Source organism: Penaeus vannamei, chromosome 8 (genome assembly GCF_042767895.1).
Source record: "Penaeus vannamei isolate JL-2024 chromosome 8, ASM4276789v1, whole genome shotgun sequence".
NCBI classification, from domain to species: domain Eukaryota; kingdom Metazoa; phylum Arthropoda; class Malacostraca; order Decapoda; family Penaeidae; genus Penaeus; species Penaeus vannamei.
Window position 1 is genome coordinate 13,724,453 of NC_091556.1, and position 12,500 is coordinate 13,736,952.

At 51.2% G+C, this 12,500-nt stretch overlaps 1 protein-coding gene across 5 annotated transcripts in view; it reads right to left on the reverse strand.

The window, feature by feature from the left end:
* LOC113817325 (DBH-like monooxygenase protein 1) overlaps positions 1-12,500 on the reverse strand; it is a 452,414-nt gene that overhangs the window by 52,842 nt on the left and 387,072 nt on the right. For all 5 annotated transcript variants that reach the window (XM_070124386.1, XM_070124384.1, XM_070124388.1 and 2 more), the window contains one exon: positions 11,957-11,985. The gene's annotated coding sequence lies outside the window, so the exon portion shown is untranslated. The remainder of the gene's footprint in view (positions 1-11,956; positions 11,986-12,500) is intronic.

The window sequence follows — 12,500 nt, forward strand, 5'->3', positions numbered from 1 at the left end:
CCCCCTTTTACCTCATGGCACAAATTACCCCCCCCCGACTCATGACACATTAACCCCCCTACCTCAGGACACCCACCCACCCACCCACCCTGCCCCCCCCTCCCTCCCTCCTCCTCCCTCCTCCTCCCTCCCTCCCTCCCTCCCTCCCTCCCTCCCTTCCCCTCCTCCCTCCCTCCTCCCTCCCTCCCTCCCTCCCCCAAGCAAGCAAACAAATGCCTTCGCTCCCCGAGGAAGGGCGAAGACGCGCCGGTTCCGGGTCACGTAACTCAGGACTCGGCGGCATAATTTAACGCAAAACGCCACTTTTGCGGCGTAAATCATCGCGGCCGCGCCACCGGCCATTAGGCGCCGGGAACCGCCTGCCGAAGTGCAGTCAGAGGAATTAGCACGAATTCATGGCGCCCGCCGTCGATCCCGCACCCGCACCCGCCCGTCGTCCAGCCCACGCCCGCACCCGCCCGTCGTTCAGCCCGCACCCGCACCCGCCCGCCGTCCAGCCCGCGCGGGTATGGGCGGCGGGACCCCACCACCTGCGCGGTAATTACTGATGTTGTTTTTCCCCGTGACATTTTTTCTTTCTTCTTTGATGAAAACATGAATTACAGAAAAAAAAAAAAAAAAAAAATAGACGATCTATCGAGATCGTTTCTTTGTATGTTTGTTTGTTTTTGTTTTGCTCCACACGCGTCTCTCTCTCTCCCTCTCCCCCACGGATTTAATCAACCAGTAACAAAAAACCTCGACCTTTTAACCCTTCCATACCCAAGTCTGTCTGTATCTATATCTATCCCTGACCTCCCTGCCACCCCCACTCACACCCCCACCCCCTCGTAAACCCCTCCTTCCCTGCCAGGCCTCGCATTACCCCTTCCCTCCCTCCCCACACACACCACTCTATGCAAATTGTCTTTCATTAATCCCACTTAAATCCCCAAGCGCGGAATCCGGCTTGTCCCTCTCATTCATTCGCGCGTAATCCCGGCCTCATCCAGCGTGCAATTGCTCATGCAACATCATTTCTTGCACCGGAGTCGCTCCCGGACGCAAAAAAGCGCACTTCTCTCGCACTTTTCTTGCAACCCTTCTGCAATGAGGGTGGGGGGAGGAGGAGAGAGGAAGGGGGGGAGGGGAGAGAGAGGAAGGGAGGGAGGAGAGAGGGAGGGAGGAAGGGGGGAGAGGGAGGGAGGGAGGAGGATTGAGGAGATGGGAAGGAGGGGGATTGAGATGGGAAGAAAGGAGGGAGGGAGGGAGGGAGGAGGATTGAGATGGAAGAAAGGAGGGAGGGAGGGAGGAGGAAGAGATGAGAGAGGAGATTTAGGAGATGGGAAGAAAGGAGGGAGGGAGGGAGATTGAGATGAAGGAGAGGGAGGGAGAGGAGGGAGGGAATGAGGATGGAGATGGGAGGGAAGGAGGAGGATAGAGATGGGATGGAGCGAGGAGGAACAGAAATATTTAAAAAAAAACTGAATAGTGAAAGGGGAACGAGAATAACAATGAAGAGCAAAAGGAAGATTAGGAAGAAAAAAATAGAAAGAAACCAAAAAGAAAAAAAAAAGAGAGAAAGCACAAATAAAAAAGTAAGAAAACACAAACAAAAGAAAGTAAGAAGTTAAGAAAAACAACAACAGAAAAAGACAAACAAAAACTAAACCCAAAACACAGCCCCGAGGCCGACGAGGAGGCGAGACGAAGCAAGAACGAGCGAAGACTGAAGCAACCCCCCCCCCCGCTGCAACGAGAAGACGGACCGCGGAGGCAAGAGGTGAGGTTGGGGGTCGGGGATCTTGAGGGGGTTGTGGGCTAGGTAGGGAGGGGGGTTATGGAGGAGGTGGGGGGGAGGTTATGGATGAGGTGGGGGGGGAGGTTATGGAGGAGGTGGGGAAGAGTGGGTTAGTGGGGAAACAGTGGGTTTGTGGGGAAAAGAGTGGGGTTGGGGGAAAAGAATGGGGCTGTGGGGAAAGGTGGGGTGGAGGGTCCCAGGATGCGGAGCCAACGCGGGGCCAGAGAGAGTAAAACGCCAAAGCAAACAAATACTAATCATATGCGGCCCTAACCAAAACCCTTTTACACCCAATTACCCCCGTCAGCCCCCCCCCCCCCCCCTCTGTTAGAATCCCAATTACCCACTCGACCACAAACCTCCCTTCCTCCCTGTCCCTCCTTCCCCCCCCCCACCCCCGTCCTCATCTTTCCGCAAGAGACAAACACTGCTTTGAATTTTATTTATTTTTTCGTATTATTTTTATTATTATTATCATTATTATTATTATTATTATTATTATATATATATATATATATATATGTATATATATGTATCTTTTTTCTTTCTTTCTTTCTTTCTTTTTCTTTTTTTCAAGTAATCTTTTTTCTCTTCTTCATCTCCCGTTCTGTATTTTATTTAATTAATCTCTCCCTATCCCTCCTCTCTTCTTCATCTCGTGCTGTGTGTTATTTCTTTCAGATTAATGCAACTTATCTTTGTTTATCTCGCGGATAAGATGCGTCGCGTGTCTGTCCCCGCCCTCCCCCTCGGTGTCCTGGCGAGCGCTATTAATAAGTCTACTTTTCCTTTTCTGCAACATATCGGCTTGCAACCTCGACCATCCCATCCCTCGCCGCAGCCGCCGCACTTCATTATTGTCTTTTTGGTTCTCATTATTACTTTATTAGCGGGTTTTCTTTTTTTCTTTAGCCGAAAATTCCCGTAATTGGGATATTTGTAAATATCGATATTTTTCTTCACTTCCCTTTTCTTTTGTCTTCTTGGTTCTCATTTTTACTTTTTTTAACGCGTTTTCTAGTATATTTTAACTAGTATATTTGCAATTATCGCTGCTTTCTTCATTTTCTTATCTACCTTTCCTCTTCGCACCGTGGAATTAATACTCTTCTCGATCACCCCTTGCTCCTCCCCTCACACATTCTCCCTCTCTCTCTCCCTCTCCTCTTCTGCTTTTCCTCCACTCTCCCTCTTCTCCTTCCCCTTTCCTCTCTCTCTCTCTTTCTCCTCTCCTCTCTCTCTCCCCTTCTTCTTTTCCTCCTCTCCCTGCTCTCCTTCCTTCTCTCCTCTCTCTCTCTTTCTCCTCTCCCTCCCTCTCCTGTGCTCCGTCCGCCATAAACTACGCTTTTAAACCCCCTGGACTAATTTGAGGCACACGGTGTCTTCATTTTTCTTCCTTTCTTTCTCTGTCTCTGTCTCTCTCTCTCTCTCTCTCTCTCTCTCTCTCTCTCTCTCTCTCTCTCTCTCTCTCTCTCTCTCTCTCTCTCTCTCTCTCTCTCTCTCCCTTTCATTTCCCTTCCCCTCTCTCTCCCTCTCCCTCTCCCCTTGTTTGACCTTGACCTAACATTGTTTCGTAATCTTTTCTTCTCTTTAGCTTTTCAATCTACTGTTTTCCCCTCGCCGCTGTGTCATTTTTTCTTCCCTCCATTCTTATCTTTTCTTTTCTTAGGCGCTTTATTCGCCAGCCGTGAAAAAATATATACGCACGCTCCCTCTTAACCTCATCCCGTAACCCCTTTAAAAAGTTTTCTTTTTTTTTCGCCTTCACTGTCCGCCTTCAAAAGTAGTCAACCCCCCCATCCCCACCCCACCCCTACTCCACCCATCCCTCCTTTCTCCTCGTCTCTTCCCCCTTTCCCAGGTCTTACTTCGTTACTAGTTATCTTCCCCTCCCTCTTACCTCCCTCCTTTCTCCCTCTCTCTCTCTCCCTCTTCCCTTCTTCTCCTTCCTCCTTTTTCCGTCCTTCGCTTCGCTCGACATTCTTCCTCCCTCCCTCTCCCTCTCCCCCATGAAACTAATTCCCCTCCCGCCTACCCTCCCGCCCCTCCCTACACCCCCGTCTCCACCCGGGCCCTTCCCCACCCTTCCTACTTCCCCCACCCCACCCCCTTCTGCCCTTACTTCAACTTCATAGCAAGACACTCCCTCCTTCCCCCCTTCCCCCTCCCCCTCCCCTCCCCCTGCCGAGCCTCCCAAACAGGAGGTCACGCCCGCCGAGGCCACGCGTGCTAAAACCTCCATAGCCCGACAAAGATGTAATCCTGCAGACTTAATTATAAATATTCTGGACCCCAATTATACTCCCCCTCCCTCCCTCCTCCCTTCCCCGTCTCCCTCCCTCTCCTTCCTTCCTCCCCTCTCCCTCTCTCTCTCATCGTCTTCTCTCTTTCTCTTCCATTTCTTTTTCCTTTTTCGTATTCCCTTTTGCCTGCCTGCCTGCCTGCCTGCCTGCCTGCCTGCCTGCCTGCCTGCCTGCCTGCCTGCCTGCCTGCCTGCCTGCCTGCCTGCCCTGCCTCTCTCTCTCTCTCTCTCTCTCTCTCTCTCTCTCTCTCTCTCTCTCTCTCTCTCTCTCTCTCTCTCTCTCTCTCTCTCTCTTCCCCTTGCTCGTTCCACCTCCTCCTTGCCCACCTCTCTCTACCTTTTCTTTTTCCCCTTATCCCTTCCCTCCTTTCTTTGTTTTTTTCTTCTATCTACTCCCCACCCCTTCTTCTTATACACGTCCTCTACCTTCCCTTCCTCTTCTCCTACCTCATTCCCTTCCCCTTTCTTCCCTCCCTCCCTCATCTTTCCTCTTCCCCTACTACCCTTCCCCCTTCCCCTCTTCCTCCCTCCTCCCTCCCTCTTCCCCTCTTCCCCTCCCCTCCTTTTCCCCTTCCCTCCTCCCCTCCCTCTCCCCTCTTAACCCACCCACTCCTCCCCCTCCCGCCGTAAAAACAATCGAGCGAGACGCGGGCGTGAACCAAGAGCGAGGCGAAGGAAAGTGTCGCGGGCGCGTCTTGCTTTGATGGGCGTTTCCCCCTCTTCGTCGTCGTCTTCTTCGTCGTCCTCTTCTTCCCCCCTTTCCCGCTTGTGCTGTTATAGTGGGGGGGGGGGGGTAGGAGGCGGTGATGGGGGGGATGGAAACAACGAACGCCCACATCTAACGCCCACCACGATTAACATTCATAGGGTATCAAAGGACAGCGTAAAAAGGGACAAGCAAGGTGTTTTCTCCCCTTTGCCTTGGGGACCTTCCTGACGAGGTGGGGGAGGGAGGAGGATGTCGCAGTGGTGGGCGTAGTTGCCGGAGGGGGAGGGGGAGAGACCTTCCTTGACGAGGTGGGGGAGGGAAGAGTGGTGGGCGTAGAAGGGGGGGAAGGGGATGGCAGTGGTGGGCGTAGTTGCCGGAGGGGGGAGAGACGGGTGGGGGTGAAGGGAGGGGTCATGAGTGGTGGGCGTAGTTGCTGGAGGGGGCGGAGGGAGAGGTCGGATGGGCGTGCGAGAAGCGTGACTAACGAGGGCGTGGATAGGAACTGACAGGGAGAGGTTAGCAGGCAGAAATAAAGGCTTTTGAGAGATGTATATTGAATGTTTGCTTCTGTGTGTGTGTGTGTGTGTGTGTGTGTGTGTGTGTGTGTGTGTGTGTGTGTGTGTGTGTGTGTGTGTGTGTGTGTGTGTGTGTGTGTGTGGATGTTCGTGTCGTGCCTGTTTTTACGCGTGCTCGCATGTGTACATACATACACCTGTACAAATAAGCCCCATCACCCTCCCCCCCCCCCCAACCCCGCCCTCCCTCCAGCCTAACCACCGAGGAAAAAATAGATAGACAAAAGAGCAGGAACGGAATATAATAGCACAGGTAGAAGCAAGCTGTTGAAGGGGTACGGGGGGCGGAGGGGGAGGAGGGCGTACTGCAATGGCTACGTAACGACGGCATAAATTCGCTCTCACCCCCCCCCCAAAAAAAAAAAAACTGATCAGCGTTAACGGCAACAAACAACACACGAATACGCCATCCAATGGACAAACACGCGACGATATCTAAAGGCGACTTAAAAAAAAAAATCTATGGAATAAATAAACAGAAAGAATATTAAAAAAAAGCATAAACATTTGTATAAACTAATCCGACCTAATTGCCAACCACCATAACACAAAAATGAGAAAAAAAAAATTATACCCCTTTCCACTACAAAACCCAAAAAATCAAACGCAACAAAAACATCCTCCCATTGACAAACGCAACAAAAAAATATCCCCTCCATCATCATCATCAAAAAGAAAAAGAAAAACGAAAAACGAAAAAAAAAAAAAAATCAAGCCCGCCCATAGAAACGGCCCACAACAAAGAGCGTCGAGGGGGGAGGGGGGAAGGGGGGGGTGGCGACGCGACGGTCCTGAAGATGACGTGATAGGCCGGTGCTGGAGGAGGAGGAGGAGGAGGAGGAGGGAGGAGGAGGAGGAGGAGGAGGGGGAGGTGGTGGTGCTGGAGGAAGAGACGGAGAAGGAAGAGGAGGAAGAGGTGGAGGAGGAGGAATAGGTGGAAGTGTAGGAGGAAGAGACGGAGGTAAGGAGGAGGAAGAGGTGGAGGTGGAAGTGTAGGAAAAGGAGGAGGAGGAGGAGGAAGTGACGGTGGAGATGGAGAAGGTGCTGGTGGTGGTGTAGGTGGAAGTGAAGGAAAAGAAGGAGGAGGAGGAGAAGGAGGAGGGGCAGCAGCAGCAGCAGGAGGGAGAGGGGGAGGAGGAGAGGAAGAGGAGGTGGGAGGAAGGGTGAGCCTCGCCGAGCCTCGCCGCAGAACCTCCACGGTGGTCGGGAGACACGTGGGCGGGGGGGGGAGGGAAGGGGAAGGGGGAGAGGTGAGGGGTGTATGGGGGAGGAGGAAGGAGAGGAGAGGGAAGGCAGGAGAGGGAGAATGGAGGGGAGAAGGGGGGAGAAACAGGAGGAAAGACGAGGATGGGGGGGAAGGGAAGGGAAGAAGGGAGAGGGGGGAAGGAGTGGGTGATGGGTGAGGAGGGTGGTGAGGCATAAGGGAAAATGAGGATGGGGGAAGGAGGGAAAAGGAGAGAGGGGGTGGGGGGAGGGGGGAAGGCCTGGGTGGGGGGAAGAGAAGGAGGGGGAAGGAATGCCTGAGGAAGGGGGAGGCAAGGCGTCGGGGGAGGGAAGAGAGGGATGGGGAATGAAAGAGGGAGGGAGGGGGGAGGGGGAAGGGGAAGGAGGATGGTTTATCCTTCCGTTCTGTTATTACTATTGTTATCGGTTTTATTGTTGGTATGTAGTTATTAGGATTTTTTTCTTATCTTCTTTTTTGTCATTATTTCTACCTGCCTCTGCCTTCATCCTTGCTAGTCTGTCTGTCTGTATCTGCCTGCCTGTCTATCAGTCTATCTGTCTGTCTGCCTGTCTATCAGTCTGCCTGTCTATCAGTCTACCTGTCTGTCTGTCTGTCCGTGTGTGTGTCTGTCTGTCTTGAAACGTCTAATAATACCGACGATCTAGGAAGAGATAGTGTTTGCCCACCTCTTCCTCCCTCCCTCCCTACCGACCCTCCACCCCTTCCCTCCCGCTCCACCCTTTCCTTCCCCCTCCACCCCTTCCCTTCCCCTTCTCCCCCCACCCCAACCTCTCCATACCTCCTCCTACTCCAACCCTCCCTCCACTCTTTCCTTCTTCTCTACCCCCTTCCCTCCCCTCCACCCCCTCCCCTCCCTCTCCACCCCCTTCCCTCCCTCTACCCCCACCCCCTGCAACCCCTGCTAAGACGACCACCAACCCTGCAATTGCTCTTGGAAGGATGTCCGTCCGCAATGTACGTTTCCTTCGTTCTTTTTTTTCCTTCCTTCTTGCCTCCTTAATGGCGCCCTTTCGTACTTTGTTATGGCTGGAGAACTCCCTCGCTTGCACGCCGTATTATGGGGGCAAAACAACGTAAAGAAGGACGCCGATTATTATCGTATTTTTTCGCTCTTTACCTTTTGTTTTCTTGCTGTTGTTGTCGTTTTTTTTCTTCGCATAAAATTGTATGTTGAGAAATAATACGCAATTTTGCTCTTGTCTGATTGCAGACTCTTAACCTCCAATCGGGATTTATTAAAAGGGGAAATTAGAGATTAATAAAAAATATTGCAATAAGACGAATATGACAATAGTTGTGCATTTCCCACAGTCGGAGAAAGGCGTGTTTTTTGGAGTTAGTGAAGTGTTTTTTCATGAAACAATGTCTGCAACTAAATATGTAGGCAAGCGTTTGTGTGTGTGTGTGTGTGTGTGTGTGTGTGTGTGTGTGTGTGTGTGTGTGTGTGTGTGTGTGTGTGTGTGTGTGTGTGTGTGTGCGCGCGCGCATGCACACGTACGTTTATATAAACATAAACGAACAAATATGCTACACACAAAACTCCCATCCTACTTCACACACACACACACACACACACACACACACACACACACACACACACACACACACACACACACACACACACACACACAAAAAATAAAAAATAAAAAATACCTTCCTACCTCCTACACCCCTCCACCCCACCCCCCACCCCACACAGGTGACCCCGGCTGTTCCCTGGACGCAGCGAAACCCGACCTTGATGTTATTACGAGGCGGCGGGGATGTGGTCACAGCTCTTGCCTGGTTGTGGAGGGCGCGGCGCTGTGTTGACGCTGCAAAACAACAATTCCACTGCGGCTAAAAATGGGCGGCGATTTTTTCGTTGTATATATATATATGCATACTCGGCATACAATAGGTTATCAAATGTGGAAAAAAGATATTTGCATACGGGCGTAGAAAAAGAACGTTTGGGAGGTTTGCTGTATTTTAAAGTATTTTTTTCTCTTGGGTGTGGGCTTACCCTAACCCGAACGGAAAAATATAACATTGTCAAGGGTAACAATAATAATAATAATGATGATGAATAAAATAATAATAATGATATTAACAACAAAAATAATAACAATAATAATAATATCATAATAATTATAATTAATAATCATAACTAATATAATAATAATAATAATAATAATAATAATAATAATAATAATAATAATAATAATAATAACAACAATAACAATAGTAACAACAATATTACAAATAACAAACACAATAACAATACTAATAATTATCAAAACAATAACATTGATAATAACGACTACGACACAAAATCAATTAACTCTATAATATGGACAGAAACCAAGAACAAGAAAGTAACCAAAGACATCTCACCCCCCCCAAAAAAAAAAAAAAGTTATTTGTTCTTTATTAAACAGCAGATGAAACAGAGAACGACTGATTGGCAACCACAAGCCTGGCCGCAGCTGGGATAATGACAGAGCGAAGGTCACAATGGCCACGGGCTGTTTGACCTGACCTGCGCTGGTGTTTGTCCGAGAGGGCGAAGAAGAAGGGGGGGGGAGGAGGAGGAAAGGGGGGAGAAGGAGGAGGAGGAGAAGAGGGGGAGGGGGAGGAGGAGGAGGAGGTGGAGGGAGGAGGAAAGCAGGAGTGGAAAAATAGAGAAATGAGAGAGAGAGAGAGAGAGAGAGAGAGAGAGAGAGAGAGAGAGAGAGAGAGAGAGAGAGAGAGAGAGAGAGAGAGAGAAACAGAAACAGAGACAGAGACAGAGACAGAGACAGAGACAGAGAAAGAGACGAACCCGCTCCCCCATCACTTCCCGTCACTTCTGGCGGAACTCATCGACGTCCCTCTTAAAATCGAAAATAAAAAAAACATAAGATTTTTTTTCTCTCCCTTCCAGAAATATATAAAGATACATACGTAAAAAAAAGGGGGCCCCATTCGCAGGAAAGTTACATTGTTCCCACATCACCTGCGCCAAGGAACTTCCGCAGACTGTGGAGCCTCGCCATTGTGTCTCGGGGACGGAGCCTCGCCGAATTAATTCAGAATCTGACACAATGGCGACACAGTTGATTCTACCGTTCTGAGGGAAGTAAATACACAGAGATTGCTTTTAAGAGACTTTAAAGAATACGAGGAGGACTCTCGGGTTCTCTCTGGGTTCTCTGCCTGCTCTCTTTCGGGTCGGGTTCGCTCTTCCTGGTTCTCTTTCTCTCTCTCTCTCTTTCTCTTTCTCTCTCTCTCACCAGCTCAGAGTTTATATTATTCCCCGTCTCTCTATCTGTCTCTGTTAGTCTCTCTTCTCCTCTCCCTCACTCCTTCTCCGTCTCCGTCTCTCTCTCTCCCTTCCTCCCTCTCGTTTTTGTCTCATTTCTCTCTCCCGTGTGCGTGTGTGTCGCTCCTGTCAGTCCACACCAGCAGCCCCGGGGCGAGCGCACACCCGACAGCGTCCGTATGCGCGCGTCCGCCGTATCCGCACACGGCCCAATACCAGCCGGCGCAACGGATAGGCCAGCCTCCCGCCGACTGCAAATTGACGGCCGCCGTAAAACGCGACAAATCCTCATCATAAACCGCGGTAAAATAAATTGAATTCCGGCGGCGGAGGCAGTTCGGTGCAACGGCAGACGCGGCGCCGTCAATCGCCGAAATCCCCCCGACCGGCCGCCCGACTCCCGCCCGACAGCGCCGGCGTCCGAACGAGGGCGTCCGTTACGCCGAAATGGCCCGGTGAATTCGACGCAAATCAACAGTTTTCGCAAAATGGTTCGAATAAATCCTTCGTCACCAGCGCACTTTCTCCCCTTCCCCCCCCCACCCCCCTCCCACCCCCTCGTCTCCCTCCTCACCCCCTGCCTCTGCTTCTCCCCTGTCCCTGCCCTTCCACCCCCTCCTCCCCCTCCCTCTCAGCCCTCTTGGATTGTGATAATGAAACGATTGATTTATCTGTCTGCTGTTTACGCCTCATTTTCTCCCTTCCTCTCATCTCCCACCCTTCCTCCGTCTTCCCATCTCTATCCTCCTTCTCTTTCTCTCTCTTTCCCTCCCTCCCTTCTCTTCCTCTCTCTCCCTTTCCCTGTACGTTTCTCTCCCTCACCCTCCCTCTCCACCGAACACCTCACCCCTTTCTCCACCTTCCCCTAAACCTCCCCTCCCCCTTTAAACCTACGCTAACGAAACCTCCCCCCTCCAATCCCAAAAGACCCCCTCCTCCCTCCAGCCCCAAAAGACCCCCGCCCCTCCTCCCCTCCAATCCCAAAAGACCCCCTCCCCCTCCCCCTCCCCTCCAGCCCCAAAGACCCCTCCTCCCTCTCCCCCTCCAGCCCCAAAAGACCCCTCCTCCCCTCTCCCCCTCCAGCCCCAGACCACCCTCCCCCCTCCAGCCCCAAAGACCCCTCCTCCCCGACCCCCTCAATCCCAAAAGACCCCCTCCCTTCCAGCCCCAAAGACCCCTCCTCCCCCTCCCCTCCAGCCCTAAAGACCCCTCCACCTCCACCCTCCAGCCCCAAAGACCCCCTCCCCTCCAGCCCCAAAGACCCCTCCCCCCTCAACCCCACGACTCCTCCCTCCTCCCTCCAGCCCCAAAAGACCCCTCCTCCCCGACCCCCTCCAGCCCCAAAAGACCCCTCCTCCAATCCCAAAAGACCCCCTCCCCCCCACCGAGGAACAGAAGGCACCCCCAGTAGCCAATGGAGTAGCCCGGCGCTGTAGTCTCCTGACCCACTTTCCCGATATCGACATGTATGAGTGTTTTTGCGACGAGTGCTGTCACGATAATATTTTGCCTGGCGTTTATATATCCCCCCCCCCCCCGCCATCCTCTTGTGTGTGTGTGTGCGTGTGTGTGTGCGTGTGTGTGTGCGTGTGTGTGTGTGTGTGTGTGTGTGTGTGTGTGTGTGTGTGTGTGTGTGTGTGTGTGTGTGTGTGTGTGTGTGTGTGTGTGTGTGTGTGTGTGTATGTGTGCGTGTGTGTGTATGTGTGCGTGTGTGTGTGTATGTGTGCGTGTGTGTGTGTATGTGTGCGTGTGTGTGTGTATGTGTGCGTGTGCGTTTGCGTGTGCGTGCGTGTGTGCGTGCGTGTGTTGATCTACATGTATATACGTACATGTGTAAATGCAAATCAAGCATAAACGTATACAACACACACACTCCCTCACCCCTCCCGCACCCAAGCCTCATCACCCATAAACAAACACAAAAAGCGCATCTATAAAATCGTCAAGTTTCCCTCCCAGTTATTAAGACTATCTCTCCCCCGCCCAAGAGTTCACGCAGGACCTGAATACATTAACGGCGCCCATTAGCATAATCGTAAACAATAGGCGGCTAATACCTACCGGGGAGCGAGCGGAGCTTCCTCGAGATTCTGAAAAATAGAAGAAAAACAAACTTAATCGGGAGGCAATTTATGAACGAAAATATCATTTCACAAAGACAAATATACTAAAATCATATTGTGATATTGCAGAATATATATGAATATATATAAACATATATAAACATATATATACATATATGCATACATACATACATACGCACACACGTGTATGTGTTTGTGTGTGTGTAAAGGTCACTGGAAATTTAGTTAAATATTCTGATGCATGAGGAAGTACGTCACGATGACTGTTGGAAAGGAAATTATCATATTTTGTGAAGGCTTTCTAATAATCCATGCACGCACACACGCAATCATGCACGCACGCACACAGGGTAGGGAGAGAGGGAGAGGGAGAGGGAGAGGGAGAGGGAGAGGGAGAGGGAGAGAGAGGGGAGGGAGGGAGAGGGAGAGGGAGGGGAGAGGGAGAGGGAGGGAGAGGGAGAGAGAGAGAGAGAGAGAGAGAGAGAGAGAGAGAGAGAGAGAGAGAGCGAGAGAGAGCGAGA